This window comes from Meriones unguiculatus, chromosome 3 (assembly GCF_030254825.1).
Source record: "Meriones unguiculatus strain TT.TT164.6M chromosome 3, Bangor_MerUng_6.1, whole genome shotgun sequence".
NCBI lineage: Eukaryota > Metazoa > Chordata > Mammalia > Rodentia > Muridae > Meriones > Meriones unguiculatus.
Genome location: NC_083351.1, coordinates 13,499,100 through 13,512,794, shown reverse-complemented (window position 1 = coordinate 13,512,794; position 13,695 = coordinate 13,499,100). Strand labels below are relative to the sequence as shown.

Here is a 13,695-nt window from a genome sequence, read left to right as displayed (position 1 = left end):
GCAGGTGCAGATAATCCTTGGGATAGGCCAGGAAAGCAGGCGTGGCTACCACCCTACCACCCAGATTTTGCAGGCAAGAAAACAGGGACATGGAACGGGTTCCATCTCCTGCCAAAGGCCATACACCTGTGGGTGGTGAGGCTCTGAACCATATCACCCTGCAGCGCTTGTTTGCAGAGTGAGGGAATGGATGGCTCAGATAGGATGACCCCCATCACGCTGTGCCCAGGCCAGGTGACATCTAGGCAGTCCAGGGCCTGAGGAACTTTTGGAGACACAGCATGGGTCAGGCTGGAAGCCATGCCTGCATCACAACCCTACCACTCTGCCCCTTTACGGAAACTGTTTGTTCTCTACTTAGTCTGGTACTCATCTTGGTGGGTAGGTTTCTGGAGGACCCTCCATGATCTCATTTAATTTCTATAAGGGCAGATCATCTCCTTACAGGGGAGGAAACCAATGTCCAGCCTCCAGGTCACACAGCCACATGGTGATAGAGGCAGGATTTGAACCCAAGCCCAGGACCTGTTTGGCCACGGCCCTCTGCTGCTTGCTGCTTCCAGTCAGCTCATGTCTTGAGGCCCAGTCAGCGCACCTGCAGCCAGCTTGCCATCACTTAGACTTCGCTTGATTCTGGGGGTGCCATCAGGATCACCCTGCCTCCCTCCATTCCTTCTGCTGTACTTTGTGATAGTTGGGGTGGAGTGAAGGATTCTAGCTGACATACAGTTCAGCCTCATTGCTCTCCTCCTGCAGCCAGCACTGGACATGTGACCTTTTATGAGAGAGTGTCTGAATGAAGGGGAGGGAGATGTCTCAGTGTGACTCTTCCCACGACTGGCACGAAGCTGCAGAAGAACCAACCCAGGGCATGGTTTGCTGTGCCCTTTGGCTTGTGTGAACCCTCAGAAAGTTAATAAGCACAGGTGGGTGTCACTGACATTGGGATGGGCCCTTTGTGCCAAACAGGATTATGGGAATAGGATTTGGGGGCTCAGAGGCCCCCCAAACTCCAAAAAGACTATCATGGAGTCAAGCACCCCTGGTTTATCACCTGACTCTAAGTACCAGCATCATTTGTTTTGATTTGCAGATGACTGATGGGAGTAAACTCAAGAGGGGTTAAGATACCCCCCTGGGGTCTGAGAGCTAGAAGTAGGTGATGGCGTGGGAGCAGAACCTTGGCTGTGCCACGTCCCCGTGTTTCCTACAACGTCATGGCAACACCCAGAGCTGTGGGATCACTCATCTGTACAGGAAGAGGCAGCCCTGTCTTTGGGAGGCCCAGGTACCAACTGGAGCTGTTAACAACAGAGACTAAGCCAAGCAGAGATATAGGTAAGAGGGGAGGCAGCTGCCAGGCCCCTGCTCAGGCGGCCTGGGAGCCAAAAGCTCTCGTCTTAGATCCCCGATAGACTTCACCTGGAAGCCAAGCTCTGGTGTGTGCCACCGTGGCGCATTTACTTCGCTTGGCTCTGCCTCTTTTTTCTGACCTGTGGAAACCTGCTTGTGACCTGTGATGGTGATGGCACAGGGCTCCAGCCCGCTGCCCAGGGCCACCAGGAGATAGTGCGGCATGCCTGGAATGCGACACACAGAGACCAGCGTTCTTCTGTGTAGCCCCGAGTAGACTGGTATTCACCATAAAGTGCAGACTTGCCCTCGAACTCACGACCAGCCCCTCTACCTCATCATCCTAAGCGCTGTGATGAGAGGCGTGCACCTCCGCACGCAGATTTTGCCTGATTTTTGAAGGCACGTGGGTGGCTTCTTCCTGTATTAGGCATGATAGGAAAATGTGGCCAATGTAGCCAAGCCTGGACCTCTTAAAACGCTTGTGAGAGATATCTTCGAAATAGGTTATCTCAGAAATCTTTGGTGGCTCAGAAGAGTAAAAAATGATGTAATTAAAAGTTGTCCAGAGAGCTTTTAGCCTGTGACCAATTAACATTTTCGAATTCAGCCGTGAGTCATAAAAGCACCGATGTTCATTCATACCACATGCAATTTGTAATCAAAGCACTTTCACATCCATAAATGTTAGAGCGCTGAGAGGCAGGAGAGAGGAAAAACAAGAAACAAAACCGGCAGCCCGGCAATTTTCATCTTAGGGAGTAGGAGACTGCAGCTCAGAAGGGAAGCAAAGGAGGGCTGAGGCCTCTGTTCAAACCAACCTGTCGCCTTGCTAAGCTTGGACCTGCGGGGGCTGGAGTTTGGCTCTGTTGGCCACAGGGAGCCTCACCGATTAGAGCTAAGGGCCAGTTGCTGGGGTTTCGGTTGAGAGCTAAGACACTGGAAATGACAGTGCAGGTTAGTCACTCCACCCTGCCCTGTGCCCTGTTAGTGTTCTGACAGAGGCTCCCTGCTCTCCTCTTGGTTAAGCCTACGGTGATCTCTATGCTGCCAAGCAGACCTGGGCTCTCATCTTCAAAGAGACAGGACAGGCCCCTGCCCCCTTGAAAACCTGAGGTGCATCTTGCTTCAGCCAATGAGCTATGGCAATGGTTCTCAACCTGTGGGTCATGGCCCCTTTGGGGGTGGCATATCAGCTATCCAGCATATCTGATATTTATTGATTCAAAACAGTAGCAAAATTGCAGTTATGAAGTAGCAATGAAATGATTTTATGGTAAGGGTCACCACATCGTGAGGAACTGTATTAATGGGTCGCAGCGTTAGGAAGGTGAGAGCCACTGAGCTTTGCAGTTCTGAACCTCTTCACTTCCAGGAAGAGGCTTTGAAAGCCAAGTGTTCTTGTGGTGTCCTGTTTCCTGCCATAGTGATCTTGGAAGCACATGTGTAGGAATGATGCACTCCATGATGACATGTGACCTGCTTTGAACATGTGGCACGAACATATGCCTCTTGTTACTGCAGCACAATCAGGCTTGGCTAGGGAAGCCATGAACATTCCAGTCTGTAAGCTAAGGTGACGGTCAGGGACAGAAGCCACCATGCTAGGGGACTAAGATGAGGAGGAAGAGGACACTGAGCCGTGGGGCCACTGTCATGTACACTCCCCGGGGAAAGAGCCTTCATTTTCTCAACAGTGCGTCTCCAGTGTTCAGGAAAGGAGCCAGCACCCAGCGGGGGCTCACTAAATGTTGAATAAATGGACTAAGAGTGGGGTGTGGCGGTGGACAGCTCGGAAGCAAGCCACCCAACAGATAAAAGTGCTGAGTCCTGCACTAGCTTCGCAGCTCCCCACTCGTCCATCCTCTTACTCAAGTCCAAGCCTTAAAACACAGACCACTGAAGACTCCCCCGAGGGCTGGATCAGAGATGGCGCTTGAATACAGAGACTAGGTTTCACAGCAAAGAGTGAAGAAAGTTTGCAGCTGGGATTTTGTTTTGAAGAAAAAAATAAAACTAAAAACTTGGAAATAGAATGCTACATTGGGCCAGGGTAAGATTATAATCGTCTGTTAAACTTTTCAATGAACAAAGAACAAATCAAGTATTGAGTTGGGTGGGCACTGTGACTTTTCATACTTCACTGTTGTCAATTGTCTCTTGTTTTGGTCAGTCACCAGCCTAGTGTCCAAGTTCTCCTTTGTCTATGGCATTGTGTGGGACAAAAGATGCCAGCATCCCCTGTAAATCTTCTCATCGAATCTCATGGCTTCCATGGGATTTCGGTTTTCATGGCATAATCCCTTGGCATTCTATGGCCATCGCTTCTCCTACCCAACAGCTTCAGAGACACCAACGGACATAGGTGCTGGACAGCTGGGCAGAGGTTGACATGTAGCTTGAGCATGCAGATCACATAATAAATACATCAGTATTCTATGAGGTGAACTTTGCATATGTGTGTGAAAGGTGTGTGGGTGTACGCGTGTGCTAGTTTCATGTCAGTTTTGGCTGTGAATAGGAATTCTCACTTGGGAAAATGCCTCCATAAGATTGGTCTACAGGGTTGTTTTGCTATTCATGATTGCTGTGGGAGGGCCCAGGCCACTTTGGGTGGTCCCACTGCTGGTCTGAGTGCCATTAAAAAAATTTTTTTTTTTAAAGCAGACTGAGCAAGCCATGGGAAACAAGCCAGTAAGCAGCACTCCTCCATGGCCATTACATCAGCTCCTGCCTCCAGGTTCCTGCCTTGGGATGGAGTGTGACCTGAGAGTTATAAGCTGAAATAAATTCTTTCCTCCCTGAGTTGCTTTTGCTCATGGTGTTTCATCACTGGAGAAGAAACTCTAAGATTGTATGTGTGCTAGGAATACCATCTATGTCCTTTTGAAACAGGGTCTTTCACTGGCCCAGAGCTCATCAATTAGGCAAGACTGGCTGGCCCAGAGAGCCCTAGCAACCCACTGTTGAAGCTTCTCCAAATGTGGGATGCCGGGCACCTTCCGTGACACCTGGTATTTTTATGTTGGTTCTGGGAATACGATTCAGGTCTTCCTGTTTGTGAGCTTCCCCCCTGGCCCTGGTGAGGAGTGACATTTAAGCCTAGACTCTGGCAAGTGTGCAGTCTCAAGTTGCATGTTAGACAGAGGCTCTCATGGTGCCGAGCAAATAAGTGGGGCCACAGTGTAAACCCGACAGACCACCCTATTCCGTGTGGCTGTGCCTGCACCTGGCCCCATGTTAGGCTGTTCCCTAATTCCCCACTCTAGCCCCATTTGTGTTGGTCTCTAGTAATCTCATGAGAAGAGTCACCGGGCTAGGAGCTTGATTCCCCGTGTGGTCATCAGAAAAGGAAGACCTTACAATGGGCCTCAGATTGGACACAGGACCATGATCCCATGGAGGATTCAAAAGGCCTGATGGCATACACTCTTCCACCAGGTTTTTGCATATCCATGCTTGTTCTCTGTGCCACCATGGGGCCAGACTCTGTGCCCTGGCCTATGCTCATTCTTCAACTCTGAGCCATGCCATCCTCATCCAAGTTTCTCCAAAGCTATCTGCCCTACTGGGCTCTTTTAAGCCCCACCTCCTTCATGAAGCCCATCTAGATTTTTCCCTCAGAGCTTTTCTGAATTATACCTAAGAATTCCCACTCACAGAGTAGTCTGAACATATCTAGAGGTGGCAAAGAGAGACCCTTCTTATGGTCACCATTCTCACATACCCAGCCTATACAACACCTGCTCAGGAGATGCGGGGACCCCTGACCAACCTGTAGCCTCACTCTAGTAAAATGACTTTTCCATTTGCTCTGTGCTCCTGACTCTTTAGCTCTTCAGGGTCCCCAGAATGCCTTTTAAACATCTGCAAAGAAGGGGTGAAATCAGACCCCAAGGTAAGGGTTTGCCACAGTCAAGGAGCACCCTAGCCACTGACTCTTCCCTAACTGCTCTGTCTGCTTTTGCAAATTCATTCCCAGGGCCAGGAGACAGTGAGACAGGTGACTGGAAGTGAGCATCCCTCAAGCTCTTATCTCAAGCTGTCCCCCTTGCCAACTCTCTGCACCCTCTCCCAGATGCAATGGGTGAGCTGATGAAACACACACACACACACACACACACACACACACACACACACACACACACACACGTTTATGTATATAATGGCTTCTGTGCCCTAGACTTCCTCAGGCCTCCATCAGTTGCTTCTTGACCAGCTCATAGAGCTTAAGTTCAAGAGCCCTCCTTGTGGGCACTGGTTGACATAAGCTTAGAGAGCAGATTACCACACTTTCCAACTTGAGCCCTCATTTCCTCGAGAACAGAAACCAACTACCCAGCTCAGCACCTGGCATCAGGTGGCACCCGGTGACTCTGGCTTTCATTTCTTTCCCCCTTCCCACCCCGCCCTGTCTGATCACGCAAACAGACTCAACACTCTTGAACCAACCTTTTTGCCCCTTCTCCAGTGATATACACAGCCCAGCCATATAAAAGACACCTCCCTGCTCCGCTTTTCCCACGTGGCCACATGCCTCCGTTGCTTCTTTCACATCCCTGCATTAATATCATTTCCTTTGGAAAACCTTCCTAGTCCCACATTGACCTCCCTCAGCCCCAACCTCCTTCCCATAAAGAATACAGGCATGCAGAGAGTGGCAAGCGTCAGCTCTACTGCTGGGTAAATGCCCAGGGGCTAAGGCAAGAAGCTGGGCTTCTGGGAGGTTATTAACAAGACCAAAAGACTTGTGTACCCCCACCATGGACTGTAGCCATATGTGGTCCATTGACTCTGCTGACCCAATTCTAGACCCCAGAATGTCTACTGACATCACTTGGCCTTGCCAAAGCTCCATCCCCAGTTTGGCCATAAAAAGGAGCTTGTGAGACCAGGACAGCTTATGGCCACGGGTTCTGGAGCTAAGTCCTTGCAAAGGATCGGCAGGGAGGCCCCCCGAGAAACCACAGCACCCAGCAAAAACCTGAACCTGGTGGCAGCACAAGCCCACAGTGTTTATTCAGGATCCAGACAGCTCTTCCCCAGAGCACCCACTCATCTCTCAGGGTGGGCCACATAGTCAACATCACCCATCTGGCCACGAGAGAGCAGCCAGTCCGAGAAGGTGCTCACTGGGGGGAGAATAGGAGAGGCACAGAAGGTCAAAGCCCACAGCTGGTCCGGTAATGGGTAGGGCGTCTTAGTGGGCACTCCAATCCCTCTGACCAGGCACACTGTTGCATCCCAGGTGCATCTCCCCACAGCCTGGACAACTTAGCTCAGAACCTGATGGTCAGTGTCTAGCGAGCATTCTGAGAGCATCATTTGGCCCACGATAGTGGTTAAGACAGGAGGCCATAGACCCCTGAGTTTCCCAACTCCTAAAGCTGGCATGGAAGGATGCTCACAGCCCAAGCCACCCTCCTGCCAGGCATCTTGGCCTGTCTCAGGCCATGAAAGCAGTGGGGTCCACAGGTTCCCCAGAGCAATACAGTTCCCAGACTGCCTTGAGCCATGGGCTATCACCTGGGCAGGGTTAGAAATGGTCCCAGCACATTCCCCTGGAGATGAGTGAACATCCCAAAGCAGAAGGGCATTGCATCCACATGTCAGGCCTTGCGGAGAGGTTGGGGAGAGATCCTGCTAAGTCACGTGCTAGCCAGGCTCAACCCTCAGTCTCAACAATCTTAACTCACACACACGCATGTACAGTGACACTTGATCCCCTTCACGTCGCCGGTTAAAAGGCACTCTGCAAGTGCACTCCTGAAATGCGAACATGTTTATATACATTGATCATGACCCCCTTATCTACTCATGTGGCTTGCTGCATTCGTGTCATGTCTCGACTTTCAGGGAGAGGCAGCTCCCTCCAGAAGTGTGCCTTTCCATACCTCTCCAGGACATAGCTGACATACATCATGTGCCCCTGGGCTCAGCCCCAAGTCTGATCCCAGTTACAGGATCTCTGTGCCCCCATGTGCCCCTCCTCCAAGTGAGAGAGCTTCAGGTCACCCCGTGCCCTTTGGCCTCTGCCCAGTTCCCATGACTTGCTTGGTTTAGATGAGTGGACACAGGAAATGGGCTTAAATCCCAGCAGAGAAAGTGAGGAAGGATGCTGCCTACTAAATTAAAGAGTGGAGATAGATGAGGGGCGAGGGAGATGCCTACTGCTCTTCAGAGTGGAGGAGGGGCTAGTGGGTTCTGGTCCCCCACCTTCTGTGCCACCGGCTGGGACAGGAACATCAGAATAAAATACTAGGACATCCTGGGAGCTCAGGAGCTGCCGCAGCAGATGTGAGGGCATGTCCGACAGGGGCTTGATATGTTAGCAGAAATCAGTGTTCACAGGGCCAGGTTCCCTGACTCCCACCACCTCCCACTGCCTAAGGATCCGTCCTCTCTGTTCAGAACCTTCTTACCTCCAGGATCTCAGGATGTGAGGTTCAAAGAACGCACCCTCCGCCAGCGACTTTGGAGACAGTCACACGCCAGGCGCCCAGAGGGCAGCAGGCACGAGCCTGGAGCTTGGCAGTGGGGGGGAGGGGGGACAGCCCGCAGAGCACTGACTGCCCTGGGGCCCTAGAGGACAGATTAGAAATGATGGGGACAGGGAGATGGTGGAAAGAGGTGGCAGGGATGGGAGGCTGGGGCAGAGAGATAAGGAGAGACAGAGAGAAGAGACAGAGACATAAGGAGGAGACGCTGAGAGAATTACACACAGAAGACAGACATCAAGAAAGAAAAGGAAGAGACAGAGATGGGGAGAAGGGAAGGAGAGGGGAGGGAAAGAAGGATAGAGAGGGAGGGAGAAAGACACCGAGAGAGAAATAGGAGAAAGGGAGAGAGAGAGAGAGAGAGAGAGAGAGAGAGAGAGAGAGAGAGCGTGCGAAAGAGAGAGAGGAGCAACATGTGGTCACATCTTCACTTCTGATGCTGAACCGTCCTGAGCCCCTCCCCTCAGAGTGAGCACACAGCACATGGCGCTTTCACACAGATGCATATTCAGTCCTGCACACCCCTCTGCCCTTGGGATAAGGTCTCTGTCCTTGCACAGCAGGGAACCGGTTGCACCAACCCTTACCTTGTCCCAGCAGCAACACGTGTGAGGACAAACACTGCCTCTCCCCGCTGCTGCCTCCCTGTGCCCAAAGCTACTGGAGAGGGCTCTCAGGCTGGGCTTTGGTACCCAAGCCCAGTGCCTGGTCGCCCTGGCAGCTGGCTTGATCAATGCCAACATTGCGATGGCTGTTTAGGTGGCCTCCAGGAAGCAGAGCCATTTGTTTTGTCAGAGCGTAACCATGACAATCACCCCGGGCTCGCACGGCTGTGCTGCTTTCCCCCCACCCCGCGCCCTCCCTTCCCCCTTCTCCTGAGCGCAGGAGGAGGCAGGAGGCCACTTAGCAGGCTTGGATAACTCCTGCAGGGGCTGAGAGCAAATGCCTTCCTTCCAGGGACTTCAGGCTTTTGGGCAGGCCCTCCCGGAGGGAGTAAATCACCTCACCTTGAGACAATTCAGTGCTGGACAGAGCCCTCAAGGTCCGGACTCTGGATCTGGCCTCCCCCAGATCCCAGTGTTGTTCCTCAGCAAGTCCATTTGTGAGGCAACTAATACAAGCTGTCATTCTGCTTCCCCCCAAGAGGCCATGATGCAGGCAACCAGATGGCCCTGGGCAGTGCGGTCCCAGGCAGCATATCTGCCAGTGTTTTTGCTGGGTCTCAAGGCATCACTGGCTACCCAGGGCCAAGCCAGTCATGGGGAAAATTTCAAAGTCTCTCCAGGAAGTAGGGCCTCTGGGTATAAACTTGGGTGACCCAGAGAACCAAGGGGCTTATTTCAATCAGGACAGGTAGAAAATCCAACAATCTGCATGGGCAGACATTCCAAAGACCTAAATCTAAAATTTAAGCCCCAAGTTAAAAGTTCCAAAGATGAGGGGACACAGGGTGGGAATGAATAATAACGCAAGGTGTCTGGGGACACAAGGTGGAACCAGCGATGGCTATGCACCTCAGCTCACTGACTCTGGAAGGAAAACCCCCAAGAAGAAAGGTTCTTCTCCCAACAGTACTGAGAAAGTGTGCACAGAGCGGAGCAACCCTCCCAAGGCACACGGATGAGCAACGGCAGAGCGGGGGTGCACACGCTCAGACTCTGCTGGAAACGCTCAGTTCCAGCCTATTGGCCTTTAACAGACATCACTATGTGCCGGGCACCGTATGCAGGTCTGGGGGGGACACTGTATTCTTGGGGAGCACTGCGTTCTTGTCAACACAGGAAGTAATGCTATACTCATACCGTGAATCAGCAGAGAGGTGAAGGCTCTTGGTTGAAGGTGCAGAAAAGGTTGAGTGCTGGGATTCACTCTTAGGTCTGCCTGCCTCTGTTTCTCTACCCCGCCTTCACTGGACTTTGCTTAGAGAGGGTGGCTTCTGAGGGCACACCCGAGGTGGTGAGTGGGTGTTCTGGTGCAAGGGCGCAGCGACCTCACTGCTTTCTGCCCAAGGTCATAGACACCGTGGTCTTACCCAGAAGCCCTTAAGCTGGTGATTGCACAATTAGACAGCCACATTAGGATTGGGAGAGACTTTCATTAGACATGCCACTCGGAGCCTCGGGTCTCGTCCAGCTTGGTAAGTATGGCTGGTAAGTGTGACACCCCAATAGAGGAACTTTGGCACACAGTCTGGGGAGGGATTTGGAGGACTGCTTGGGAGAGGCAATGGAGAATGGGGAGGAAGGAGAGCATGGGGTGGGACACAACCTGCCCAGAACTGTTTTACCCAGATCCTCCTTAAATGTTCCTGGGGTTGGGGACTGACATCCACAGTGAAGAAAGCTCCTGTCATGGCGGAGGGCAAATGGCCTGTGGCATGGAGAGTTTCCCCCAACCTCTGAGGATGGGCTGAGGCACACGACACAGTTCACTTTGGCCTCTTATGCTCACCCATCAGCTATCAGCCTATTTGTGAGACTCCCAGGAACCTGGAAGAGGTAATGAGGGCACTGGCTACCCAGTGGGCTTCTCTGCTACTCACAGTTCCCTGTAGCCACCCTGCTGAATCCTTATCCTCATTCAGTGTTAGGCAAGGTTGAGTAGCCAAGAGGAGAAACGAATGACCCAGCGTCCCAGTCAAGAAAGGGATTCCAGCTCAGTCTCCGAGTCCCCCGAGTCCAGTGCCCTGTCAACAAAGCCATAGGTCTCATGAGTGCTCACGAAACACTCATTAGTAAAGAGGGTGCTGGTTCCCTGGGACCAGGGCTTAGGTGCAGCCACCTAGGACTCTAAGCCCCACCCACCCAACCCCATAGCGCTCTAAGCCCAGTCCTTAGCTCACACCCCCCCATGAAGGTCATCATCTCTGTTGCAATTTCTTCAGTGGTAGGTGCTCCTGTAAGCAACCCTAATGAAATTAGTTTGAACACACACAAAAAGAGACATGAAAGCAGAAGCAGAGGATAGCTGGGAAGAGGAAAGGGACCAACAGGAAGCAGGGGCAAGGGGGGTTAATGTCATCAAAATACATTATACACATGGATGAAAATGTCGTAATGAAATTCATTATTATGGTAATAAAAGCATTTTGAAATGCTATCAAGGCTGGGAAGGAGCCTCAGTGGCTTAAGCAGTTGCTGTGTGTGGTGGTCTCAATGAAAATGGTTTCCATGGGCTTATATGTTTGAATGATTTGTCCCCAGTTGGTGGAACCATTTGGGAAGGATTAGGAGGTGTGCCCTCGTTGGAGGAGGTGTGAGGTTTCAAAAGCCCAAGTTAACTCCCTCTGTGTCTCATGCTTGCTGAACTCTCAGGTACTGATCCAGCAACATGCTTGCTTGCTTCCATGCTCCCTGTTCATGATTCTGGAGCATACACTCCTTTTCTTGTCTACAAGTTGTCTTAGTCATGCTGTGTACTAGTAGTCTTATGTCAACTTGACACACAGACTACAGTTATCTGAAAGGAGGGAAACTCAATTGAGAAAAGGTTTTCCTAAGATTGGGCTGTGATGCATTTTCTTAATTAGTGCTTGATGGGGGAGGGCCCAGCCTACTGTGAGTCTAGTGGTCCTGGGTACTATAAGAAAGCAGGCTGAGCAAGCCAGTAAGCAGCATCCCTCCACGGTCTCTGCATCAACTCCTACCCACTTGAGCTCCTGTCCTGGACTTCCTTCAATGATGAAATGTGTTGTGGAAGTGTAAGCCAAATAAACCCTGGGTGCTTCTGGGTCACTGTGTTTTGTTGCAGTGATGGAAACCCTAACTTAGACGTGGCGTCTTACCACAGCAATAGAAAATAACTAAGACACTGTGCAAGTGTACGGATATGAATTTGGATCTCTAGAACACCCAGGACCACTAGACTCACAGTAGGCTGGGCCCTCTCCCATCAAGCACTAATTAAGAAAATGCATCACAGCCCAATCTTAGGAAAACCTTTTCTCAATTGAGTTTCCCTCCTTTCAGATAACTGTAGTCTGTGTGTCAAGTTGACATAAGACTACTAGTACACAGCATTACTAAGACAACTTGTAGACAAGAAAAGGAGTGTATGCTCCAGAATCATGAACAGGGAGCATGGAAGCAAGCAAGCATGTTGCTGGACTCAATAGTGCACGTCTGTAATTCCAGTGAACCCATGATGAAACAAGAGGCAGAGACAGGAGAATGCCCACAAGCTTGCATGCCAGCTAACTGGTAATGACAAGAGAACCTGCCTCAAACAAGTCAGACAGCAAGACCAACACCAGAGTTGACCCGTGACTCCACATGTGTGCTGTGGTGCTGGTGTGTCTTCACTCACAAGCCAGGGACACACACACAAAGACTGAAAAAAAATATCTGTCACACAACAGGCACCCCATTCAGCATGTACACCCACCATCATATTGCCGGCTCAGCCACCTCAAGCCCAGAGCTTGCAGCTCATGACGGTGCTAGCCTGGATGAGTGGCTACAAGATATGTGTCATCTATGAGAATGATACCAGAGGTGTCCAGAAACAAGGTCAGAATGGCGGGCTAGCTGGGAACGGAAAGTGGCTGCTTTGAAGGTGTTTTCCAAAGCTGCTTTCTCCTGAAGGCTGCAAGATTTTCTTGTTCCTTTTATTCCCTTCCTGGAGCTCCGCAATGGATGACCACAGCCTGAGTAGCTCAAGACACAGATACTTATTGTCTCAGAGTTCTGGGGATCAGAGGACTGAAACAGAGATGTGACAGGCTGTGTCCCCTCTGATGGCTCTACCAAAGACTCCGCCCATTGTCTTGCGTTGGTTGGCAACCCTGGCCAGCTCTAGGTTCAGCACCACCTCACTCCAGTTTCTGTCTGTGTTTTCACACAGCCATCTCCTCAGCATGTCTCTCTCCTTTCTCTGTTTTTTAAAGAAAACCCAACAATTGTTTATTATTTTGTGTGCATGTGCGTGTGTGCTGGAGTTCACGTGCCACTGGATAAGAGTGGAGGCCAGATGCCAACTTGCAGGCATCAGTTTTCTCCTTTTGCCACTGGGTTCCAGGGATTGCAGTTAGATCCCCAGGCTTGCCCTGCCAGTGCCTTCGCACACTGAGCCATCTCCCTGGCCCTCTTTTCTCTTAAAAAGATGCTGATTGGATTCACCCTGATGGTTTCATGGTATCCAAATGGCGTGTCTATAGGACTAATGTCCAAGCAAAGTCACATCCGCTGGGGACCAGAGTTTAGGACTTGAACGTTCCTCTCTGTGAGGCAGGTGACGCAGTTCAACCCCCAACATCCATTCAGAGAAATTAAAGAAAGACAGAGCAGGCAGGACGCCAAGGGGCCTTGTCACTGTGCTACAGAAATTCAGAGAAGATCGGGGGCAAGGTGAAGTCATACACATCAGGTGAGGTGTGGCCTGGTACTGGACTGATCGCATTTAGCTGCTGACACTGACATTCTACAGCTGTGTGCCTTGGGGAAATGCTCTACCCTCTCTGCGCAGCAGTCTCCCCACAGTAAAACGGTGATGCTTCAAATCACCGTTCTGATCATGAGATGAATTACTATTTGCAAAGCACTTAAGATAGCAGGACACTTGGTATGAGCCATATGAGTGTTTGTTAAACACCAAATGTTCCTTCCACAAACGCTACTGTTTTATAGGTGTGAAAACTGAGATGCTGGATGGGGAAGAAACTCCCCCTGGTCACCCAGTTGGAGAATGAGGGTAAGGGGAATTCACACTCCCTTCCTTTCAGTCCCCTTTCCCAATAAGCCAAGGCAGGTAGCCTGGTGGAGCAGCAAGGAAGGAGGTGAGCTGAGGAGAGGTGGGGATCCCCAAAGAGACTTCTCTCTGCTTGTAAGCACACACTTCTCCCCACCCA

General features: G+C 51.0%; 1 protein-coding gene across 2 annotated transcripts in view; it reads right to left on the bottom strand.

Annotated features, from left to right (window-relative positions):
- The window catches only part of Vwa5b1 (von Willebrand factor A domain containing 5B1), a 66,049-nt gene extending 57,419 nt beyond the window's left edge, over positions 1-8,630 (bottom strand). The window contains exon 1 of one of the 2 annotated variants that reach the window (XM_060379211.1): positions 8,438-8,630. The gene's annotated coding sequence lies outside the window, so the exon portion shown is untranslated. Of the gene's footprint in view, positions 1-7,775; positions 8,270-8,437 lie in introns of those variants that run through there. The other variant, XM_060379212.1, reaches the window with a different exon arrangement.
- Positions 8,631-13,695: the final 5,065 nt, after the last annotated feature.